Source organism: Phodopus roborovskii, unplaced genomic scaffold, assembly GCF_943737965.1.
Source record: "Phodopus roborovskii unplaced genomic scaffold, PHOROB, whole genome shotgun sequence".
Lineage (NCBI taxonomy): Eukaryota > Metazoa > Chordata > Mammalia > Rodentia > Cricetidae > Phodopus > Phodopus roborovskii.
Window position 1 is genome coordinate 5,930,816 of NW_026126689.1, and position 23,407 is coordinate 5,954,222.

The window sequence follows — 23,407 nt, forward strand, 5'->3', positions numbered from 1 at the left end:
CCATCAGCATTTGCAAGCGCATCCGTGGTGTGAGCTTCAAAAAAGCATGCTCTCAGGCGGTGGTGGCGCACGCCTTTGATCCCAGCACTCCGGAGGGAGAGGCAGGTGGATCTCTGTGAGTTCGAGGCCAGCCTGGTCTACAAGAGTGAGTTCCAAAGTCACAGAGAAGCCCTGTCTGGGGAAAAAGAAAAATAAGTAAACAATTCAGAGGTATGCCGTACATTCTTGCTGTGCAATTACAACCTCTCATGTATTCCCAAATGTTTTCCTTCCCCAAAACAGAACGCATATTCATTTTGCAGCGGTCCCTGCTAGGTAGACTGGGTGGGTGGGTGGGGCCACTCCAGGCCTGACTAGAGAGGCAAGAGCAGGAAAAGGCAAAGCTAAGCAGGCCATTATTGCCCACACCTGTCAAAGCCAATTAGTTGTGTTCCACGAGCTCCAGTGACCACACCTTGGCCTCACCCGAGCCCTGAATGGACTTCGGCTGCTAACTTCTGGTGCCAGCTCCCCTGTGTGCCTTACCTACTCAGTCTTTCTCTCCCTTTCCTAAGGGACCGGACCCCAGCACAAATTCTGTGACAACAGCACTGGATTCTATGACCAAACCTCACAGCCAGCTCATGGCCCTTTCCCAGCAGGGATAATTCCCCTACTACCTGGGCAGAGCCTGGGCTAGCTGGTTCTTCTGGAGGAAAACACAGATTCACTGCAAATTCACGCAGAACTAACCCACGCTTCAGCAAGGGACTGTGGGTGCAGCAGGAACATGCTCACACACTGGCTAAAAGATCAGCCGAGGGGTAGGAATTGACCATCATGTATGTAACCAGGATGTGGCCGCTGCCCACCAGCTCCTCAAGTTCCCCTTGGAGCTGTGGAGCTGGGAGCTCTTGATTGAGGCCACCCTCCTCTCTACCTCTCTGCCTCGTCAGCCTACGGGAAAACTCCAAGCTGGACCAGAGATGGCATAACTGCCCTACAGGCAAGATGAGGGCAGCATTTGGGAGACTCGTGGTACAGCTGGTGAGTTTCCTGGTGATGTTGAAAATAGGGTAGTAAGTTCAAGAGGCTAGAAACAATGAGGCAGGTTTGTTGTTGCTTGATTTTCTGTGGATTTTTATTTCCTTTTGTTTTGAGATAGACCCTCACTATGAATCCCTAACCCTAACCGGCCTGGAACTCACCGGCAATCAGTCTGGTCCTAGAACTGCCCCAACTGTCCCTCCGGAGTGCTGCGATTAAAGGTATGTGCCATGCCCACCTGGAAACAGCTTTGCAGAAAGGGATGCCAGTGTACAGAAAAGGCAAAAATGGTTGGAGTCGTGATTTGACAGAAGACACTGTCTTAAGTCCTCCGATGGGGAGAGATTCGTCTTCTCCTACAGGCTGGGACTTCCACATCTCAAACGCTCCATCTCCTTGGCCTAGGGAGCAAAGCCTCGTCCAATGAACAACTTGGGACTTGAGACTTCCCCCGAAGAACCATCCTACCTCCAAGGTTTAGAAGCAACCTTGTAGTATAGACAAACTAGGTCCATTCGTGTTATTAGGCTCTGTTTCTCCAGGATTGAGCTAGGCCCCACCTGTAACCTTAACTGCAAATGGTTCTGTACTTCCTGTCCCAAGGATGGTAATCATGTTTTTGTTTCAAAAAAGTTGTTCATAACTGTCTTGCAACCCTACCTTTGTTTCAAAAGGTTATATATATGTAACCAATCTTTCTCTGTACAACAAGCTCCCAAATAGTGACACAGAGACTTGCTAATTGGGAAAGCTTGGCCTTAGCTTAGGCTTGTTCTACTAGCTCTTATAGCTTAAACTAACACATTTATTTTAATCTGTGTTCTGTGGCGTGGCTCCTAACCTCATCTCCTTACTGTTCATGCTGCTTCCTCTGCATCTGGCTGCCGATCCAGCCACTTCTTCCCAAAGTTCGCTCTCTGCCCCCAGAAGTCCCGCCTGACTTCTTTCTGCTTAGCTATTGGCCACTCAGCTCCTTATTAAACCACTCACACAGTGTACAGGAATACTCTGCAACAGTTATATGACCACCTACGACTACCATGTCATGACTATGACTACCTTGCGACCATGTCTTTGTCTCAAAAGGTCTTTAGGACTAACTTGTTTGTCCTGCTCCTATAACCCTGCCTATTTTGCCTGAGAAGTCCCCCATTTGGAAACCCCTACCCCTGAGCTAGAAAAGCCTTGTCTTCCTCACATCCTACACTGACTTCTCTTCTTGAACCCCACTTGGAGGGGAGGCAATCCCTGAACACAAATTAAAATGCTTTAATCAATTGCTTGCTTCAGTTAATTTGGCTATGATAATTTGGGCAGAGGCAGATAGATCTAGCCTGTCTGCAGAGCAAGTTTCAGGACAGCATGGGCTACACAGAGAAACCTTGTCTTGGGGAAAAAAAAAAAGAAGGAAGGAAGGCCGTGATAGGTTACCATGGTGGCGATAGGGGGAAATTCCTACTGTCTGGATGCACTTGTGAATTAAGGCAATTCCTTTTGTTGTTTTTCTTTTGGAGCTAGAGAGATGATAGCTCCTGGTTACAGGTTCATACTGCTCTTGGGCTGAACCCAAATTCAGTTCCCAGTACTCATATATCAGGCATCTTACAACTGCCTGTAACTCCAGCTGCAGGGAAACCTACCATCTCTGGACTGTGGGTAACAACATTCATTCATACACAACTCTATTTTTTAAAAGATGTATTTATTTATTATGTATACAGTGCTCTATCTGCATGAATGCCTGCAGGCCAGAAGAGGACACCAGATCTCATTATAGATGGCTGTGAGCCAGCTTGTGGTTTCTGGGAATTGAACTCAAGACCTCCGGAAGAGCATCTAGAGCTCTTAATCTCTGAGCCATCTCTCCAGCCCCACACATAACTCATAACACACACACTTTTTACAAAAATCTTTACAAAGTAAGTAAGTATTTGGTTTTGATTTATGCGTGTGCCAATGCCACATACATGCAGGTTCCCACAGATACCAGCAGGGGACATCGGATCCTCGGGAGCTGCAGTCACAGGCAGCTATGAGCTGCTCCACGTGGGTGCTAGGAACTGAACTAGGATCCTCTACAAGAACAGCAAGTGCTTTTGCCGACTAAGCCATTTCTCCGGCTGCCGTAACCCTTTCCTTACATCTTACTTTAAGGCAGGGGACAGGGGAACTTTGGGGCCACTCCCAGCAAGACCCTGGCAGTCTAGCTGCAGACACTCTGAGGGTCAAAGCTCTCTGTTTGCAGGACTGTGTGGACCAAAGTCTCCCTGCTTGATGGCCTTCAGATAACTCTATCGGTTTACGACTGCCTTGCAGTGCCAGGCAGGAACCAGTCGCCTTGTGTACCAGGAAGAAGTCGCCCTTTCCACTTCACCTCACTACTGTTTTCTTTGTTGTGTGACAATTTAAAAGCTCACAATACTTGCCAACCTGGAACTCGCTCTGCAGACCAGGCTGGCCTCGAACTCACAGAGAGCCACCTGCCTCTGCCTCCCGAGTGCTGGGATTAAAGCCGTGTGCCACCCCTGCCCCGTTGATTATATAAACATGCTTGTTCAGTGCGCTAGTGTATGGATTTCCTTCCTCATCTACAGAACTATTATAATTGGTGTGTCATAGTCTATGTCTGTTCTAACTGAGCTGACGGAGGCTGAAATACGATGGCTGAAGAAACAGTCCTCTCCAGGACTCCAATGAGAGGAGATGCCTGGTTATTTTTTAAGATGCATTTTACTTTATTTATATATGTGTTGGGAGGGGTACAGAGGCCAGAAGTGGGATGTCAGAGCTCTTGGGGCTGGAGTTTCAGACTTGTGAATCGGCCAGTGTAGAAGCTACGACCTGAATTCCAGTTCCCTCAAGAGCAGAGTCTTTTTAACTGCTGAACCATCACCCTTAGGCCCTAGTAAGTGGGATCTTAGAGGAGGTTTCGGAGAGGCTTTGCCTTCTCAATATGGTCTCCCAGACAATCATATCAGAACATAGCCCATTCCTGGGATGAGAGCTCCAGCAGCTTGTCCCAAAGATGCACACGTAAAGGGTTGGTCTGCACTTCACCTACAAGGATTTTGAGACGCATTTTCTTTCCAAACAGACTGTAGGAAGAAATAAAATTGTATTTTTTTTAATAGTCAAGAGTAAGGGGCAAGGACACAGAGGAGCTTCCTCCTTCCGCCCCGCCCCTCTCTGCCAGCCTGGCTGCTCCTCTGGGTTTTGTGAAAGACAGAGTTACATTTTAAAATTTCATCACCATGCCTTAGAGGTCCACGAAACAGAAATGCCTCTGATCTATAAGCCCCTTGCCCAAGGACAGATAGTTCCTGAAGTGCTGGGGTTACTGTTAATGGGAGACAGCAAGCCACGTGTTTTTCAGTCTCCTAGAGGAGTTTGTTTGACCCCTCTGCACCAGACGCGGGCGGGAGGTTCAGGGCAGGAAACACCTCAGGACACACTCTTGCCCCTGATTGGATGCAGGCTTGGAGGTATATCAGTATGTATTGGACTGGATGGGCAATGCAATGAATCACGTTCCTTCTTAAGTCGATGCTAACCATGACTCGGGGCCATTTCCCAGAAGCCTGGGTGTAGACGTGGTCAGAACCCATCTACCCTACCTGGCCAGTATTTAGTTAACGTGTGTTTCAGATTGGACTTTAAACTGTGGTGGCGGTCTTATTCTTCATCTGTGGGGTCTGTTGGCAGGCTAGCCGCAGACTTCAGTGACACCCCTTCAGCATTAGCACAATGGCTTTTGCTCTGGGATTATTTTGAGGCAAGAATATTTGAAAGATGGTTTTTACAGAGACCTTTTCATACAAGTGAAATTTGGAGAAAGCCTCGAGGACTTAGAGACCTGCTCTCTCCTGGTTAAACGTCACACCCCAGCGGGACATCTTGTGGGCCCATCTGGTTTGGCTTCATCACGAGAGAGAAACATGGGAGGCAGGGACGGTATTAGAAAGTGTTCATACAGAGACCTCCAACTATTTGTCCAAAGACTCTGAAGTCTTTTATGCCCAACAAGGTGCCTGACAGTGTGTTGATGTCCCCAAGCCTTCCTGCTTGTGTACAATTGATGTCACAGGCCACATAGGCAACACGCCGCCTGTGCTCAACAACCCAGATTTGTCAGTGTGCTGTGACCAAGGGTTTGCAATTTTGAAGCCCTGTGTGCTTTGAAGAGTGAGTCTGCCAGTGGGACAAGCATAAGTCAGTACTTAGGAATCTGACAAGTTCCGACGGGGCTTGAATTATGGACAGCGCTTCAGTGAATTCTGTGACTCTGATCATTACTTTGATCCTTATGTTTTCTTTTTTTTTTTAATTTATTTGTTTATTGTGTATACAGTGTCTGCCTCCATGTGTGCCAGCAGAGGGCGCCGGATCTCATTACGGATGGTTGTGAGCCACCATATGGTTGCTGGGAATTGAACTCAGGACCTCTGGAAGAGCAGCCAGTGCTCTTAACCTTTGAGCCATGTCTCCAGCCCAATCCTTATGTTTTCAAGCATGGCCATTTTCCCTATAAATTTTATATAGTTGGCCGGTCTTTGGTGGTGCATGTCTTTAATCCCAGCACTCAAGAGGCAGAGGCAAGTGGATCTCTGTGAGTTCCAGGACAGCCAGGGCTACACAGAGAAACCAGTCTCAAAAAACAAATAAATAAAATAAGAAAATAAATTACACATTTAATGCTTTAAAATCTAATTAAAAAAAAAAAAACACCTATTGTTTATTCCCAGCATTTGGGAAGCAGAAGCAATGGCTCTCTGTGAGTTCAAGGCCAGCCTGGTCTACATAGTGAGCTTCAGGGCAGCCAGACAACAAAGGGCCCAGACACAGGATGCATGCCTTTGAACCCGGCCCCAGGAGACAGAGTCAGGCATCTCCTGAGTCTGAGGCCAGACAGAGATACGTGAGACTATCTCAAAAAGACAGAGCACCCAAGCAAGCTGGGCATGGTAGTACACATCTGTGATCCCATCGCTGGAGACAGGAAGATCAAAAACTTGAGGTCATCCCCTGCTACTCTGCTATGTGTGGAGTAAGAACCAAGCCTAGTCTCAAAGATAAATAAATAAATGCAGTAAATAGGCCTGCTTTGGCCTGAGTTGAGATAAGAAGGAGGAGGTGGAGGAGGAGAAGGAGAAAAAGGAGAAGAAGGAGGAGAAGAAGACAGGGTTTCTCTGTGTGGCTTTAGAGGCTGTCCTGGCACTCGCTCTGTAGACCAGACTGGCCTCAAACTCACAGAGATCCGCCTGCCTCTGCCTCCCGAGTGGGAAAAGGCTCTTGAGATAATTGTGCTCCCAGAGGCTCAGCCAACAAAGGGCCCAGCCACTCCATTCTTGCCCCTGGCTCACCAGGGAAAGTGCCTGTGCTCTAGCTCTGTTCTGCCCACCCCATCCTCTCCATCCACCTCTGACTGTCCAGCAGCCGTTCCTCTCTGCAGGAGTCTGGAGCATGGTTGATTACACTCTGTTCTCAAAGTTATCTAGGAGGAGCCACAAACTTTCTACTTTCCGGAACTAGGTGGAGACTCCTTGTTAAAGGCCATTCTTATGGACCAGGCATGGCGGAAATAAAGATAGTCTTTTTTTTTTTTTTTTTTAATCTGAAACAGTTTCTCTGTGTTGCCCTGGCTGTCCCGGAACTTGCTTTGCAGAGAGGGCTGGCCTAGAACTCAGAGATCCATCTGCATATGCCACCACCTGCAAATGAAGATATTCTATTAGATTATTGAAACAGTGGATCCCAAAGAAATGGAATTTCCCCAGGAATCTCATGCTGGGAGAGGGGAAAGGCACCAGCATGGGGGGGAGCTTGTCTCCCAGAGAGATTGCTCCTAGCTGCAAACCCTCCAGCCACCTCACAGGATGATTTGACAGGAAATGTGCATATCCTTCCTCTCAACTTCAACTTTGATCTCACTAAACATGGACTTGGGCGGTTCCCTGAACTTCACAATTTTCACTGACCAGTTGGAGCTGAGTAAACCCCATTTTAATGTTTTTACTTGCTTGGTTTTTCGTTTGTTTTGTTTGTTTGTTTTCGACAGGGTCTCATGGTGAAGGCCCTGGCTAGTCTAGAACTCACTATGTAGATCAGGCTGGCCTCAAACGAAAGAGCTCCATCCACCTCTGCCTTGTAGTGCTATATTTAGATATTAAAGGCATGCACCACACCTGGTCCCTAATTTGTTTTAGAATGTGGCTGGTTTGTGAACTGCCCTTGTCTCTTCCCGCAAACAACCCACAGCTCCCGCCGGGATACCGGGCTGGCTGGCCCGTCACCTAAAGTTCCCAGTTTGGGGAACTCGGGGAGCTGCACCTGCATATACCAGCTCCCAGGCTGAGTAAACCGCTGGGACTATCTTTAGTGTGTGTGTTTCGAGACAGGGTTTCTCTGTGTAGCTTTGGAGCCTGTCAGAACTAGCTCTTGTAGAACAGGCTGGTCTTGAACTCAGCGATCCGCCTGCCTCTGACTCCAGAGTGTTGGGATTAAAAGCGTGCATCACCACCCAGCTTTTAGCTTCTTTTTAAAAATTAATTGAGTTAATTTAAAAAATTAATTGTTTTTATGCTCATTGATGATGGGTTCCTGGAACTGGAGTTACAGACAGCTGTGAGCTGCCATGTGGGAGCTGGGAATTGAACCTGGGTCCTCTGAAAGAGCAGTTAATCAATTAAGTTAACCAAGTTAAGTGCTCTTAACTAATTTCTCCAGCCCTGTCTTCAGCTTCTGACCAGCCATTCATTGCCTCACTCTGTGTTTGCCCTGATACACATCCCATGACTATGATATTCATCTGTGCTGATAGGTTGGGAGGCACACAGGTCACTTAACTATCAGTCAGGCCAGTTACATGCTGGACCTACTACTGGAATTATGACTGTTTAGACCCATGCCCAGCTTTAGGCTGTGTTGGTAATCAAATATCTGAGTTTGTGCATTTTAGACAAGGACTCTACTCACTGGGATAATTACCCAACACTCATAGTTTTTGCTTTGTTTGAGTTATGGGCTGGGTTTCTATTAAAGAATACGTTTGTGTCTTTGATATACTCCTCTTTCACTGTATTTTTCTAACAGTTCACTCCCCCCCACACACACACACAGCTGTTAATCTATTACCTCTCTGCCATAAAAGGGACCTGAGAAGGTCAGAAGGGGCTGCTTCCTAAAATCTTGGTTTAGGGTGAGGCAGCCAGCTAGCTTGCTCCAGTTAGGCAATTGTGGAACTGGTTTTTCTGCTCCAATTTTTGGGGTTTAACACCCGTACCCACACTGCGGCTCACAACCGTCCACAATTCCAGTTTCAGGACGTCCAACGCCCCTTCTGACAAAAAGTGCACACACATAAAATAAATACATCTTCTAGAAAATACCGACCGCAGCTACCTTGTTTATTTGTGTGTATGTGTGTGGGTGCAAGCATTCCAGTCACCAGGGGTCTGTGGGTCAGGTGTTAGACCACACACAGACACACACACCACACAGCCAGGCGCGCACTTCCTTTTCCTGTGGACTGAGGCAGAACCTGTTGTCAGAGAAGAAAGGCCCTCATCTGCATTTTCCCCTTTCCTTCGGTAGATGTAAATGTTTCTCTACTGATGCTTTCAGAGCCTGATGCTTTCAGAGCCGTTCCTACCTCAGTCTGACGCTTTGGCTAACCCTTTCCATTCAAACTATGTAAGAGAAGCAAATCAGTGTGCAATGTCTGTGCCACAGAGACAATCATCCCGCACTCAACCATCCCGAGCTATAGATGCAAAAATGTTATGCAATTTATATTCCCCACAATGGAACCCTGTGGTGGATCATATAGCCTTTTTTTTTTTTTTTTTTTAAAAACATTATTTTGTTTGGTTTTTTGAGACAGGGTTTCTCTATGTAGCTTTGGAGCCTGCCTGTCCTGGAACTTTCTTTGTAAGTCAGGCAGGCCTGGAACTCACAGAGATCCCCCTGCCTCTGCCTCCGGGTTGCTGAGCTAAAGGTGTGCGCCACCAATGCCACTTCTAGCTACACTGGTTTATTTGTGTGTATGTGCTCAGAGTCAGAGGACAGGTTGGGGGTGGGTAGTTCTCTTTGATAACACCACATGGGGCCTGGGGATTGAAGGCAGGTCATCAGGCTTCATGGCTAGGGTGTTTAATCTTCTAGCTGTCTCACCCAGCCCATGTTAACATTCTTGTTCTACAGTTAGGGTCAGAGTCTGGGCCCCGGCAGTCCTAACATGCTAGGTCCAGATGCCCTTCAGCTATTGGCCAACTAAAGAAGCTGACCGCTGAAGGGCAAAGAAAGGAGACTTGATCAGTATGGACACCCGAGAGAGTAAAAATGACACTCGGTGGCTATCCCCCCCACAAGGGATCAGGACATCAAAGGGTTAAGGGTTAAGTAAAGGGCAAGAGGTAGCATAACCAACCTGTCCCTGTCCAGGTGTGGTCCATATATTGCCTCAGCTTGTCTGTCTGAAGATGTTCTCACCAACTGTCAAGTCCTGTGAAATCTCCTTCCGATTGGCTGGCTGGATTCAGCCTGTTCCTTCTCCCAGCCTAGATTTCTGTAGCAGTTCCTGTTTCTTGAGGTTCATGTGCCAATAGTCTGGTAGCCAAAGGGAGGCCATAAGCATCTGAAAGACAAAAAAGTAAAGTTAGAAAAAACTCTCACTTGAAATGAAGGACTAACCTGGAAACCAATATCTGTTCCTTGAATTTGCTAGCTTCCTCTCACCAGGCCCTGAGATGACAAGAATTCACGCTGCCCCTCCTTTCTGCCCCTCCTTTCCAGTGAGTCAACAGGTGGTAAATAGGGTCCCTAGGAAACAAAGAGATAGCTGCAACTCTGGTTTGCCCAGACAAGATTAATTAGCACACCCTGAGGCCCTAAGGTCTGCTGACCCTAATAGCAGACCATCCTGCCTCCAAGGGTCACGTACTCAATGGACAGAGGGTCCCACCCCCTCCCTAAGCTAGTGGATTTGCCTTTAAAAACACCTGGGCCCGGGGGAAGGGGGCTTCTCTCTAGCCTGCGTGCTGGAGGAGCCCGTTTGTGCAAACGTTTCCTGTTCATTAAAGCCTCTTGCGTGCTGCAGCAACTGGACTGGACACTGAGTTCTTGGGGGTATCGACCGAACCTGGGAGACTCCTCATTCTGAGGGTCTTACACATCTATTTAGAATAAATCCATTCTAGCCAGGCTGAGTATACTCTGTGCAATGATCTGAACCTTGAATATTGAATATTGAATATTGAATATTAACTTTTTATTTTATATGTATGAAAGCTTTGCCTACACATATGTCTGTGCATCACACACAGAAGTCAGAAGAGAACATCAGATCCCCTGGAACTGAAGTTACAGATGGTTGTGAGCCACCATGCTGGGATTTGAACCTGGGCCCTCTGGGAGAGTAGCTAGTGCTCAGATAACTGCTGAGCCATCTCTCAGCCCCCTGAACCTTAGTCTTATATTCCTCCACATATGTGTTTCTGCAGGACACATGGCAACTTCTTCCTCTCTTAGTTTCAAGGGCTAGGCCTGGAAATGGGACCTGGGAGGTACAGGAATGACAAATGCATGTTTGAGCCCTTGTAAGTACATGCACAGACACACATACATACACATAACTTAAAAATAACTCTTTTAAAAAATAAGTAAGCCAGGTGGAGGTGGTGGTGCGCACCTTTATTCCCAGCCCTAGGGAGGCAGAGGCAGGTGGATCTCTGTGAGTTTGAGGACAGCCTGGTCTACAGAGTGAGTTCCAGGACAGGCTCCAAAGCCACAGAGAAACCCTGTTTCGAAAAACCAAACATAAAAGTGCCCACCAGGCAGTGTTTTCCCTCTTTGTCTCTTCTGTCCTTCAAAGGCTGCCTCTGCACCTCCCCCTATAAACTTCCCACGTGAGCTCTGTTGCGTAGTGTGACTATGTGGTACCCTGACTCCAACCCACCAAGGTCGCCTTCTCACTAAACTATTACATATGGCACACCCTTAAAAGCACAGATGCTCAAGATTGACTTCTGGCCTCTACATGTGCAGGCACAGAGAAGCATACAACCCCTTCACGTGCACACTCACAGGCTGGCCTTGAACTCAGAGAGCTGCCTGCCTCTGCCTCCCGAGAGCTATGATTAAAGGTGTGTGCCACCAACTCCAGGCATTAATAAATCTTTTAAGAAATAACAATAAAATACTCTTAACAGACACTAATTTGTACCCATCCAGAAGCTTAGCTTGTCACTGAAAAAGTTTCTATACATGATAAACCTCTCTGCCTACGCAGCAATCCAAATCAGACCAAATCAAACCTAATTAGAAAGAGGCCATGTTTTAATGGATACAAGGCTCCCAGGTGTCCTTCCAGGCCCCCAGAGAGGGGACAGGAAAGGGAGACCAGTCTGTCCTCTGGGGGACAGTCAGTCTGTCCTCTGGGGGACAGTTTAAGTACCCTGTGGTCTTGAGCATCTCTGGGATAGGGGCCATCATTTGGAGGTCTTTCTGAGAAGCAGCAGGGTTCAGATGGAGATGGGGGAGGGGGATTGGGTGGAACCTCCACCGCAACATCCCAGACTCTTTGGGTGATGGATGCCAGGGGCTGGGGTGAAGCCTCCACCAGAACAGATACCAGCTAGGGTCTGAGACCTGTGGCAGTTTTCCTCATTTTGCTGTAGCTGTGTGTCCTCGACCAATATATTTGGTAAACAACTTAATTTATGGCCTTCTTTATTTTGCAACCAGTACAATGTCTTTTGTGTAGTCACTTTCACAGAGCAAACAAGGCATTTAAGGTAATGTCAATCTGTGTTCCAGCCAGAGTCATTGGTATTTGCCCTTAATCCCAGCAGATCTCTGTGAGTTCCAGGCCAGCCTGGTCTACAGAGTGAAAATTTGGGGATTACATAGAGAAACCCTGTCTCAAAACAAAACAAAAGAAAAGGCAGGTCTGGTCCTCTCTGCCTTCCATTACAATCTCAGCACTTGCGGAAGGCAAATCTCTGTGAGTTTAGGTCCCTGTCTCAAAAATTAAACAAAGAAAAGAAGTATTATTATGTTTGTTTATCTATTTGGGAGAAGAAGGGCACATGCCACACAGTATGTGTGAAAGTTAGTTGACAACATCCAGGGTCAGTTTTCCCTTTCAACTATGTGGGTCCTAGAAATTGGAACCCTCAGAAAGCAAGCGCCTTCACTGGCTGAGCCAGTCAGATGTGTGGCCAGTCTGCCTTGGGTACTGACGGGAGCTATAGGACTAAATAGAGGTATGCATGACAGACAGAGCAGTCCCTTCAAAGCACGCCCCTCTGGTTGATCACAGTCTCAGAGACATTCTGGTTCTACGGGTTGGCTAGAATAAGAAGTCCTTACTGCAAGAGAGAACAGGCTTTTTCCCTGGAGATGCTCCTTCTTGCCCCAGGGCACAGCCTCAGGAAGCAGAGATAATTGCTTTTGAGGGATTGGTCAGTTCTTCTGTTCCTGAAATCCAAGGTAATTTTAAATTTAGGGGGCTGAATCTGTGTGGTCAGCTTCGAAGGTTTTTAGCTAGACACTCCTTAAATGACTAACATACCCACAACAAGTCAAGCAGGCATCTAAGCTCCAAGTAAAGATGTCAGGGGTAAGGGGGCAGGGATGTAGCCTGGGGAGTTCCCTTCATTTTTAGGAGCCTTCACTGAAATCAAAACCAAGATTCATGGCAGAGATGCAGGAAAGACTTTTAGGACTAGACAGTATGAACCAGAGTTGGGGTTTTATTTATTTGTTTGTTTGTTTGTTTGTTTTTTCAAGATAGGGCTTCTCTGTAGTGCTTTGGAGCCTGTCCTGGAACTAGCAAGTTGGGGTTTTATTAAAAATGGAGAAGTTTGCACCTGGCATGGTATCCCAGACTTGGGTTGGCAGAGGCAGGCTAATTTTTGTGTTCAAGGCCAGCCTGGCTTCATAGGGAGTTTCCAAAAGCCAGGGCTATGGAGAAAGACTCTGTGTGTGTGTGTGTGTGTGTGTGTGTGAGAGAGAGAGAGAGAGAGAGAGAGAGAGGGGGGGGGGGCAACAAAACATACTCAAGCACAAGCACAGGCTTGTCCAGGAAGCCTGAGAGCTTAGGAGAACCTTCCAGGGAAGAAAGAGACATACTTAAGTAGGACTATGAATTTCTCAAGAGATTCCCAACTAAGGGTCTCGGCATCAGCTTTGTGTTGCAGTTTCATTTCTGTTGCTATGATAAAAAGAACTTAACAAAAAGCAACAAGGGTTAGGAATCGTGTGGCAGGTGACATTAATTCCTGCACTCAGGAGGCAGGGTCAGTTGGGTCTCTGTGAGTTCAAGGGCAGCCTGGTCTACACAGAGAGTTCTCAGGTCTGCTGGGGCTACAGATTGAGACTCGGTCTCTAAAACCGAAAAGAAACAACAACAACAAGGAAAACAAGTAGTGCAGACAAAAACCAAGCAAGTATGGAAAGGAAGGGGGCTTGCTTTGACTTAAAATTCCAATTACAATTCACCATTGTGGGACAATCAGGGCAACAACCAGCCGCTCCATCACATACATCCGTAATTGAGAGCAGAGAGAAGCATACGAACATACACACTCATGCTCAGCTCAAGTTTTCCACCCTTAAATACTTCGGGGCCCTGAGCCTAGGGAATGTTGCTGCCCTCAGTAGAATGTGTCTGCGCACATTGATTAATTTAAAGACAACCCCCACAAATATGCCCAAGGTCAACCCAAGGTAGACAGTCGTCCTTCACGGAGACTTCTTCCTAGGTGATTCCAGGTTGTGTCAAGTTGACAATTAAAGATGATCGTTACCATGCATGTGTATCATTTTGATGCCTTTCAAGCTGTATCTCAAAAGATAGGAAGCTTCCCCCTTCTTCCTTTCTGCTGGAGACTTTTGGTAAATGGGATTATAGAATGAGACGTGACTGTTGGTTCATGAGGTAGAACCAGGAGCCCTTATCCTCAGACAAAGAGATTCTGGTGAATTCCTAGAGAGCTGCGGGTTTATAGCTGGGAAGGGCTGAGGGCTTTTAAGCAGCTGTCAACTTTGCTGGAACCCTGTGGGGATTGGCCTGCCACCGCATCAAATAACTTGCCAGTGTTCCTTCACCTGTAACTCTCTCACAGTTGATAGAGACCCTCTCCTTTGAAAGACATCTTTTCACTACAGCGGCTGAGCGGCTGTCAGCATCCTGCCGAGTCCCTGTACCCAACTACAGAGTGGTTTCGATGTGTTCTGCTCACATGAATGCCGGCAGCATCTCTCCGACACACAATGGAATTTATTGCCACACTTGGGAGGGCAGATGGTGCCTTCACACAAAAGTCTAGGGTCACACCACAGCCCCGACAGTTCAAAGAAGATTGAGAAGCAGGAACGCTTTTGTTTTTTTTATAATCCATACCCATCCTCACTCCCGTGTGGTGTCTACATAAAGTACCAACTCCCTTTAAGGAAATAAGAAAATAGTTTATTCTAGCGAGACACAGTGATGCAGTTTCATAGGATTCCCAGCCGTGGACCATAGAAACAGAATTGATGGCAGCAGGACCATGCAGCCAGATCCTATCACAGTGGCAACAGAGATGGCCAGGTCACAACCAGGGCTGGCTTATAACCTCCAACAGTATATCCCCAATGCCTTTCTTCACTAGCTAGGCCTTACCTCTTATTGATTCTAGAAACTCCTGGGAACCAAATGACCAAACACATGAGACATTTCACACACCCAAACCTTAATAGCAAGGAAACCTGTGTCGTTACCACCTAGTTTAGCTTTCCTCTTGGTGGAGGTAGGGTGTGTCAAGTTCCCGAGAGTTGTATCTAAGAGTCAAAGGATAGTAAATGAACATTTATAGGGAGAGAGCCCAAGATAATTTTGGTTGTGCAATCTAGAGCATTCCATCTGTCTACAACCTAAATGATCTGCTTAGCCAAGGTCAAGCAGTGCACCAGGTCTAAAGATGGTGGCTTCTGCAGAGACTTGCCATCACCAGAAACCTGGGAAGCACCCTTTGCTCTGTTCTAGAAGTGGAGGCCGGCCTGGGACTCCAGACCGGAGGGACAGGGAAAGACATGCAGAGCCAAGGGGCTGAGGACACAGAACTTGAGATAGAAACACATGCTGAGCGGTATGGGCGTGTGTTCTAGTGATGACCCAAGACCTCTCCCATGGTATGCAAAGAATGTGCCGTTGAGCTGCACCCAGATGTGGCTCCCCAAACTCACATGACACTACTGTAGTGAGGGGGGACTAGGAGGTAGATAGATTTCCTGATAGACAAGCAGAAAGGGACCATGATAGGTAATAAAGGTGTTGAGTTTCCAAAATGTCAGGCTTCTTTACCCTCCTGACTTGAGACAACCTAGCAACCTGTCAGACAGGGGTGGCTCACACCTTTAATCCCAGCAGATCAGAGAGGCAGAGGCAGGCGGATCTCTGTGAGTTAGAGGCCAGCCAGGGGATCTTCAAAGTCTGTCATATCATTTGGAGCAGGGCCTAGGCCCTAAAAATGTAAGGTATCTTATGTGTGTGTGTGTTTTTCCTCTATGTCTGCATAGCGCATGTGTACCTAGTGCCCACTAAGACCATAAGAGCACATCGGATCTTCTAAAAAATGATGTCACCACACGGGTGCTGGAAAAAGAACTTGGATCCTCGACAAGAGCAGCCAGTTCTCTTAACCGTGGAGCCATCTCTCCAGTCCACAAAACAAAATTTAAAAAAAGCAAATAACTAGAAAGAAAACAGATGGATGGGGGCCAGCCAGTGGGGCAAGTTGGATTCCTGGGGCTCATGTAAAACCCAGAAGTGATAAGAAATGAGGACATTAAGTTCATGCCGACTCACGCTTCTGCCTTCCCTGTTGTGGTGATAAGCCTGCCCTCCGCCTTCTTGCCAGTCATGAGATGCCTCTAATTGGATAACGAGCCACTGCGGCTGTTGATTCTCAGCCTGCTCACTTCCCTTTATGCTGTGGGCATTAGGGCCAGGAGGATGGCGCAGTGGGTTAAAGCACTCGCCACCAAGCCCTGGCATGCGCGCACACACACACAGATAAAATAAAAAATGAGCTGTGGGCGTTGTTGGTGTTTACCCGTTGTGTGTGTGAGAGGGTGTTCACGTGGGTGGGTACATGTGTGTGTGTGTTCAGATGCGCATACACGCGTGTGTGCTCTATGTGGAGGTCAGAGGTCAACTGCTAGCTAGCAACTCAGGTGCCTTCTGCCTCCGAGTGTGTGTGTCTGCATGAGTGAGTCTGAGCTCTCTGGATGAGTTTGACATGTAATGTGTGAGTATGTTGTGCGCATGTTCCATACAGACAGGTGCATTACAGAGCACTCGGCACACGTCTGGTCATTGGGCATCCCCATACGGGCGCTGGCTTCCCCACCTTGTTTTAGAACCTTGTTTTGGACTGAGACTCTTCAGTTGTGTAAAACCCTGCTGCTTGGCCTGGGAGTTTCATGGATCCATCTGTCTCTGAATTTCCTAATCAGGCTTTTATGTAGGTTCTGGGGATCCAAACTCAGTTATTCAGGTTTGCATGGCGAGTGGTTTGCACAGACTGAACCATCTACCCAGACCACCTTTGCAATGGCCTGGATCTTGCCAACTAGGCTAGGCTGTCTGTCCAGCAAGCCCCTTGGGCAGGCATTCCACCCTCTCCATCCTCTGCTTTTTTTTAATGTTGCTTCTGAGCCTCAAACTTCAGCTCTCTTGCTTGTGCAGTGAGCACTTTACCAATGGACCCATCAGCTCAGCCCTGGGCATTGGTTTACACACACACACACACACACACATACACACACACACACACACACTGAGTTTAAATTTATCCCTTCTGTGTGTTCTATGCCAGCCCAGCCCAGAAGATTGGAGTCTATTTTGGTTCAGCCAGGGCAGGTTTTTTCCAGCCTTTACTTAACTACCTATTCCCATGGAGACCAGGGCAGCAAGGGTAGTGAGTATAGGAGACAAAGGCCTGCACATCCCAGCCCATCTCTGTCAACTGGTTGCTATGGTGCTTGACATGACCCCTTCCCTTCCAACCTTCTGTTTCTCCATCTGTGCAGCAGGAAAAGTGATTCCTTCTGACCTCAGTTTTTTCTGAGGTTTGTTTGTTTTATAGTTTTGTTTTTTCAGACAGTGGTTCTCTGTGAAACAGCCTTGGCCGTCCTGGTACTCACTCTGAATACCAGGCTGGTTTTGAACTCACAGAGATCCACCTGCCTCCACCTCCTGAGTGCTGGGACTAAGGCGAGCCCCACCTGAGCTTGGTTTATTCTGAGTTTTGACACCCAGAGACAGTGGTCCAGGCTCAGCTCCCAAGATCTTCCAAGTCATAGGAAACCATGACTATGACATCGGGCAGATTAGGAGTCCTTTGTAAGATAGATTGGATGAAAGAGAAGAGAACAGATTGGGGGAGTTACTGTCTGTCTCGTGTAGCCCTGGCTGCCCTGGAACTCACTCAGAAGACTAGGCTGGCCTTGAACTCACAGAGATCCACCTGCCTCTGCCTCCTGAGTGCTGGGATTAAAGGCATGCACCCCTATAACTGGCTAAGTCTGTCTGTCTCTCTCTAAAGTCTGTGTCTCTTAAGGGATGTCTATAACCCTGGCCTTGCTTATCTGGGGACTCCCTAGCAGTACTGCACCTGTGGTGTCATCCTTCCGGAAAGGCCGCCCTGGTTCCCCACGGAGCTACGTCTCCCACTGGCTTTATGCCAAAAAAGTGTTTTGTCACTTGCGAATGCTATTTACTTATTTAATGCTGTGGGTGTTTTGTTTTCTGAGATAGTGTGTCTGGTGGCACAGGCTAGCCTTGAACTTGCTGTGCAGCCAAGGGTAGCCTTGATCTCCTGATGGTACTGCCTCCACCTGAGCTCACCTTCTGTCCTACTTAAAACTACTTCAGAGACAGCTCGTCAGTCAAGCATGGGCTATGGGGGATGGGACAGCAATCTGCCTAACATGCAGATTTGAGATTCTACTTGGACTTTCTACTCACCACCTCAGCCCCACACCCACGACAGCCAGGCCATGGTTCTCAAGCTATTAGTCATCCATTCAGTTCAACATCTGTCCCAGTATGTAATCTCACCATAGGTGAAGGCAAAGAGATCAGGAGTTCAAGGCCAGTTCAGCTACACACCAAGTTTAAGGTCAGCCTGGGCTACATGAGAGAGGAGAGAGAGCCTGTCTGGAAAGAACAAAGAACACACACACCACACACACATGCACGCACACCACACACACATGCACACACACGTATGTCACTGCCACAGGATAATGCCTAGAAGACAAACATATGGCTTTCAGGGTGTGGCTGGCACTCACCTTTAACCCTTCAAACACTGCAGGCAGAAGCAGGCTGATAATGAAGGGTTGAGATCAACCGGGTCTACACAGCGAGCCCACAGCCAGCCAGATCTACATATTTCCAACTTTGTCTCAAAAAAGCAAAAAGAGAAACAACAGCCAATCTTTTTCAAATTAATTTTTATTTAAATGACAAGCAATCTTATTTTACACACCAATCCCAGGTCCCTCTCCCTCTCATCTTCCCATCCCCCCCCCCCATCCACTCCTCAGGGAGGGTGAGGCCTTCCGTGAGGGATCATCAAAGTCTGTCACATCATTCCGGGCAGGGCCTAGTCTCTCCCCCTCTGTGTCTAGGCTGAGAGGGTGTCCCTCCACAGGGAATGGGATCCCAAAGTCCATTCATGCACTAGGGATAAATACTGGTTCCCAGAGGCCCTATAGACTGCCCAAGCCCTCCCCCACCCAGCTGACACCCATATTCAGGATGTCTGGTTCAGTCTTATCCTGGTTCCCCAATGTCAGACTAGGCTCCCTGAGCTCCCACTTGGTTAGGTCAGCAAAAGAGCAAATCGTAATTGGCAATGAAAGATTGGAGATGTGCATCAGTGGCAAAGGACTTGCCTGGTACATGTGAGATCCTGGACTCAAGTCCCAGTGCTGAACAAACAATTGTAAAATGAGCCGCATGAGGTAGAGCCCTCCTGTTACCCCAGCATTAAAGAAGCTAAGGTTGGGGGACCATGAGATCGAGGCTTATCAGGGCTGCAATAAACACGTTGTGATAAAATATGCAAAATTTATATTGTGCCGTCTAACCTTACCTACCTCCTGCCCTGCCTCTCTCTTCAGTGCCAACTATCAAAACCAAGGCCTCAAGCAAGCCGGTTGAGAAAGCATGAGTGAACACCCTCAGCCTGAGGAGCTGCATTTATGTGGAAAAAAAGAATGCTCTCCTGGGTGGTGGGAGGCAGAGGCAGGCGACCTCTGTGAGTTCAAGACCAGCCTTGTCTACAGAGCAAGTTCCCAGACAGCCTAGGTTACACAGAGAAGCCCTAACCCCCATCTCACCCCCAGAAAAAGGGGATGACTGGTAGTGTCCTGGCCTAGCTTGAGTGAGGTCCTGCCAAAGGGCAAAATATTGAAACGGCATGGTGGTTTATACCAATAATCCCAGCATTTGGGAGGCCGAGGCAGACTTGACTTTAGGCCTGCCTGGATTAGGAAGTGAGACCATGTCTCAAAACAACAATAAAAAGTTTGGTTATCTCATGTGCTTTATTACTTCATTGAAACGAATATCTCTCCTGCCTCTGCCTCCCGAGTGCTGGGATTAAAGGCTTGCACCACCACCGCCTAGCTAAGATTTATTTTTTAATGTGTGTGTGGGGGTGTGTGGGGGTGGGGGTGTACCTGTGGTAGCCAGGAAGGGGCATCAGATCCCCTGGAGCTGGACATTGTTGGTGATTGTGAGCAGCCAGATGTGGGTAGGTGCTGGGAACTGAGCTCCTCTTCTCAGGAAGAGCTACAAGTTCTCTTAACCACTGAGTCATCTCTCTTTCTTTAATTTATTTATTTTTTTTACTTTTTAAGATTTATTTATTTATTTATTATGTGTACACTATTCTGCCAGCATATATGCCTGCAGGCCAGAGGAGGACACCAGATCTCATTACAGATGGCTGTGAGCCACTATGTGGTTACTGGGAATTGAACTCAGGACCTCTGGAAGAGCAGCCAGTGCTCTTAACCTCTGAGCCATCTCCCCAGCCCTGAGTCATCTCTTGAATCCCTGAACTGACCAATTTTATATTGAAAGTGTCTAAGGCTGCACTAACACAGCGTAGGACTTCATGACCCAGAATAACTGTGTGACAAACGATGCCTGTTTGTGTTGCAGGCTGAGAAGTGCGTAGAATAATAATGATGGAGTTGGGGATTCAGTAGTCAACATTACTCAGCGTCTGAAGGCCTGTGTTTATGAACACTGGAGAGAGAAAAGCAGAAACCAAGGGAGGGGCTGGAGAGATGACTCAGGGGTTAAGAGTACTTGCTCTTATAGAGGATCTAGGCTTGGTTCCCAGCACCCATGTGGTGACTTATACCATCTGTAACTTCCTGTGACCTCCATGGATACCAGACATGCATATGCTGCACAGATATACACGCAGGCAAAATGCCCACACACGTAAAATTAAATAAATCTAAAAAGGCAGGAAGAAAACAGAAAAGCGCAACAAAGATTAGAGCATGGGAATGTGGAGGTCATGTGACCCACATGTGGCCTTTAAAGATACCGAACCTTTGATACCAATTGAAGCAGGTGCCAAACTGATAAATGGATGGTCAGAACGTGGTGATTTCACTAAGGGTTGATTTATTTTCAGAAGGGTTTGAGTGTGGAAACCTTGCGTTGCACCTGGAAACATCCCAGTTAAGAGGCAGGGCGGACAGAACTGGGCTGTTGTGCTCAGGCTCTGCCTGACCAAGTCCACTGGGCTGCTGGCTGCATGCAGCCTGCTACTCCTAGCAGAGGACTTTCTGTTTTGAGGAACAGAGCTGTCTCTAGTTCCCTCCCACACTCTCCTGACCCTACATTGTCTGTACACCTGCTGCCGGTGGCAAGGGCCCACGCCACCACCTCCAGCTTATTGAAAAGTCAGTTTGTAATTGTGCCTGTGCTGTGCTGGCACCCTCACCCCCAACCAGTCCAGGCTGCTGCTGCTCTGTGAACTCCAAGCAGCACCCAGCAGCTGTCTCTCAGGCTGCTTTGCTGGCAGAGACAGTTCCCCTATCCAGCTCTCAGCTTCTCAGTTGGCAGGCTGGTTTATTTCTCAGAACAAATCAATACAGGAAGATGGTTTTGCCATCTCTGCACTCCATGTCTGTTCATTTGCTCACTAGACACTTGAGTGAAGGGAAATGAAGAGCTGGCCACTATCTTAGTCTGCATTCAGTGTGTGCCTTGTATAGTGTCATCCATACATTCTGTCTCTCTACACATATACAATGTGCAGTTAGTAGAGCTGCAACACTAAATAGAAATAGATTGGGGGTAGTGGAGAGATGGCTCAAGGGTTGAGAGCACTTGCTCCTCTTGGAGAGGACCGGGTTCTGTTCCTAGAACCCACACGGTGGCTTCCAGCCATCTGTAACTCCATTCCCAGGATCTGATGCCCTTCTTCTGACTTCAACAAATGCAAAAACTACCATCACTAACTACCAAAGCTTTAAACAGCCAATCAGGAAAAACAGTTTATTAAAAAAAATAAAAGGGGGGGGTGTTGTGGCATATGTCTATCACCCCAGCCCTTAAGAGACTGAGGAGCCTATGTTTTTTAAATACTGACAGAAATACTTCTGGCACACATTACCTTCTTCTAAACAGACTGTGGCAGTTTAAGCAGACATTGAGCAAGAGTCAGAACCATGGTCATAAAATGGCTCCAGATGCGCTGCATGATCCCACCTAGCCTTCAGAATTCTAGGGAAGGCAAAGCTTGTAGGATTGAAACACTTAGTAACAGTGTTGCCTCGAAGAACAGGAAAGAATCCCAGCAAAGGGTACAAAGTTACTATAGTTAAATAGCACAAATAAGTTTAGAGATCTAACCTACTAAATGTATATAATAAATAACATAGTATTTATTAGAAATTTTCTAAAAGATTTTCTAAAAGAGTTTAGCTTATCATACACCAAAAAAACGCTTTTCAGATAATTGATTTATTGTTAATAATAATCCCTTTATTATATATTTGAATTATGGTATACACCTTAAATAGTCTTTTTCTTTTTAAAGAACACATACAGAATTTAAAAAAATTAAGGAGGTAACTTCCTGTCAGTCCTCTCCTGCTCCTTTGCCGCCCACTACTCTCAAGTGTCAGAGTGTAGCATTCTACCCACACTGGCATTAATGTGGGTTCCTCAGGGCCCCTTCCCAGCAAAGCAGTATGGGCTTGGGTAGGGGAGATCTACAGTTAGGCAGAGAAAAAAAAATGTCTGTTGGGACTGGAGGATGTGATGATTCTACACGAACTATTCTCTAGGGCCCAAAGTTGGCTGGAGTTCATCACTTCTGTATTTATATTGTACATTTGGGACAAGTACACTGTGTTCCGCTACATCCATCTGTCTTCTGAAGAAAGAAAAAATACAACATATCTTAGACCAAAAGTATAGTGATTTTCTGTTCAACTGTAATATTTTACTAGGAATTTAACAATAATTGACTTTGAGATACCATTTTTTGTTTTTCCCCCTATTTCTAATAAAATTTAAATTGATTTAAAAAATAAGATAAAATAAAGGCGGTCCCTGTATTCAAAAGTGAGTGTGGGCTTTCCACGCCCTGGTCATTTGTAGTGCAGGGAGAGGAAAAGCCTCTCCCATGTTTGGAAGGTTGCTATTGTCCTTGCCAAGCTTTGATGCTTTTGAACACATACATCTTCCTTCTCACAGCTTCTTGGTCTCCTGACTGCTGACACCAGGTTCCCTGGGAGGCCTCTATCCTGGGAAGTGTCCTCAGGGAGGTATGGGAGAGAGGTAGGAGCCGAGCTCTGCCTTGAGGGTTTTTATGCTGGTCTAGTTTTGCAAATATCCCATGAACCCCAGTGTTGTTCTCCTGTGGAGCAGCCTTTCTTGCCTTCTGTGGCTGCTGAAAAAAGAGAGGCCTGTGTGGTAGAAAGCTACCTGACTCCTCCTCCGTGCTGCCCAGGTGTTTGTGGGTAGCAGTGGACCAGAGAGTGGACAAGACCACCACAGGAAGTGGGCCTGGGAACACTGCCTATTCAGAGCATCATGAAACAGCTTTTTACAATGCTTGGTAATGGGCTCAGGTGTGGGAAATTCCAGCACGCAGTTTTGGGGCCAATACCCCAGAGAGCTATGCCCTGTCCGTGTCCATTTGCTAGTGCCTAGAATGGCAAGAACTTTTCTATTGAAGTTGTTGCCAACTTTTCTGCTACCTCCTCAACAACTGGGCAGTGTTGAAGGCTTTTAATATCAGTATTTGGGAGGTGGATCTCTATTCATTCAAGTCCAGCCTGGTCTACATAT

At 47.1% G+C, this 23,407-nt stretch overlaps 1 non-coding gene and 1 pseudogene across 1 annotated transcript; both read left to right on the forward strand.

Moving 5' to 3' along the window:
* Positions 1-990: 990 nt before the first annotated feature.
* On the forward strand, positions 991-5,205 carry LOC127214315 (phosphatidylinositol-glycan biosynthesis class X protein-like; annotated as a pseudogene).
* Positions 5,206-22,664: 17,459 nt separating this feature from the next.
* Positions 22,665-22,789, forward strand: LOC127214343 (small nucleolar RNA SNORA71). The gene has a single exon (XR_007833827.1). It is a non-coding gene; the product is annotated as a small nucleolar RNA SNORA71 (small nucleolar RNA).
* Positions 22,790-23,407: the final 618 nt, after the last annotated feature.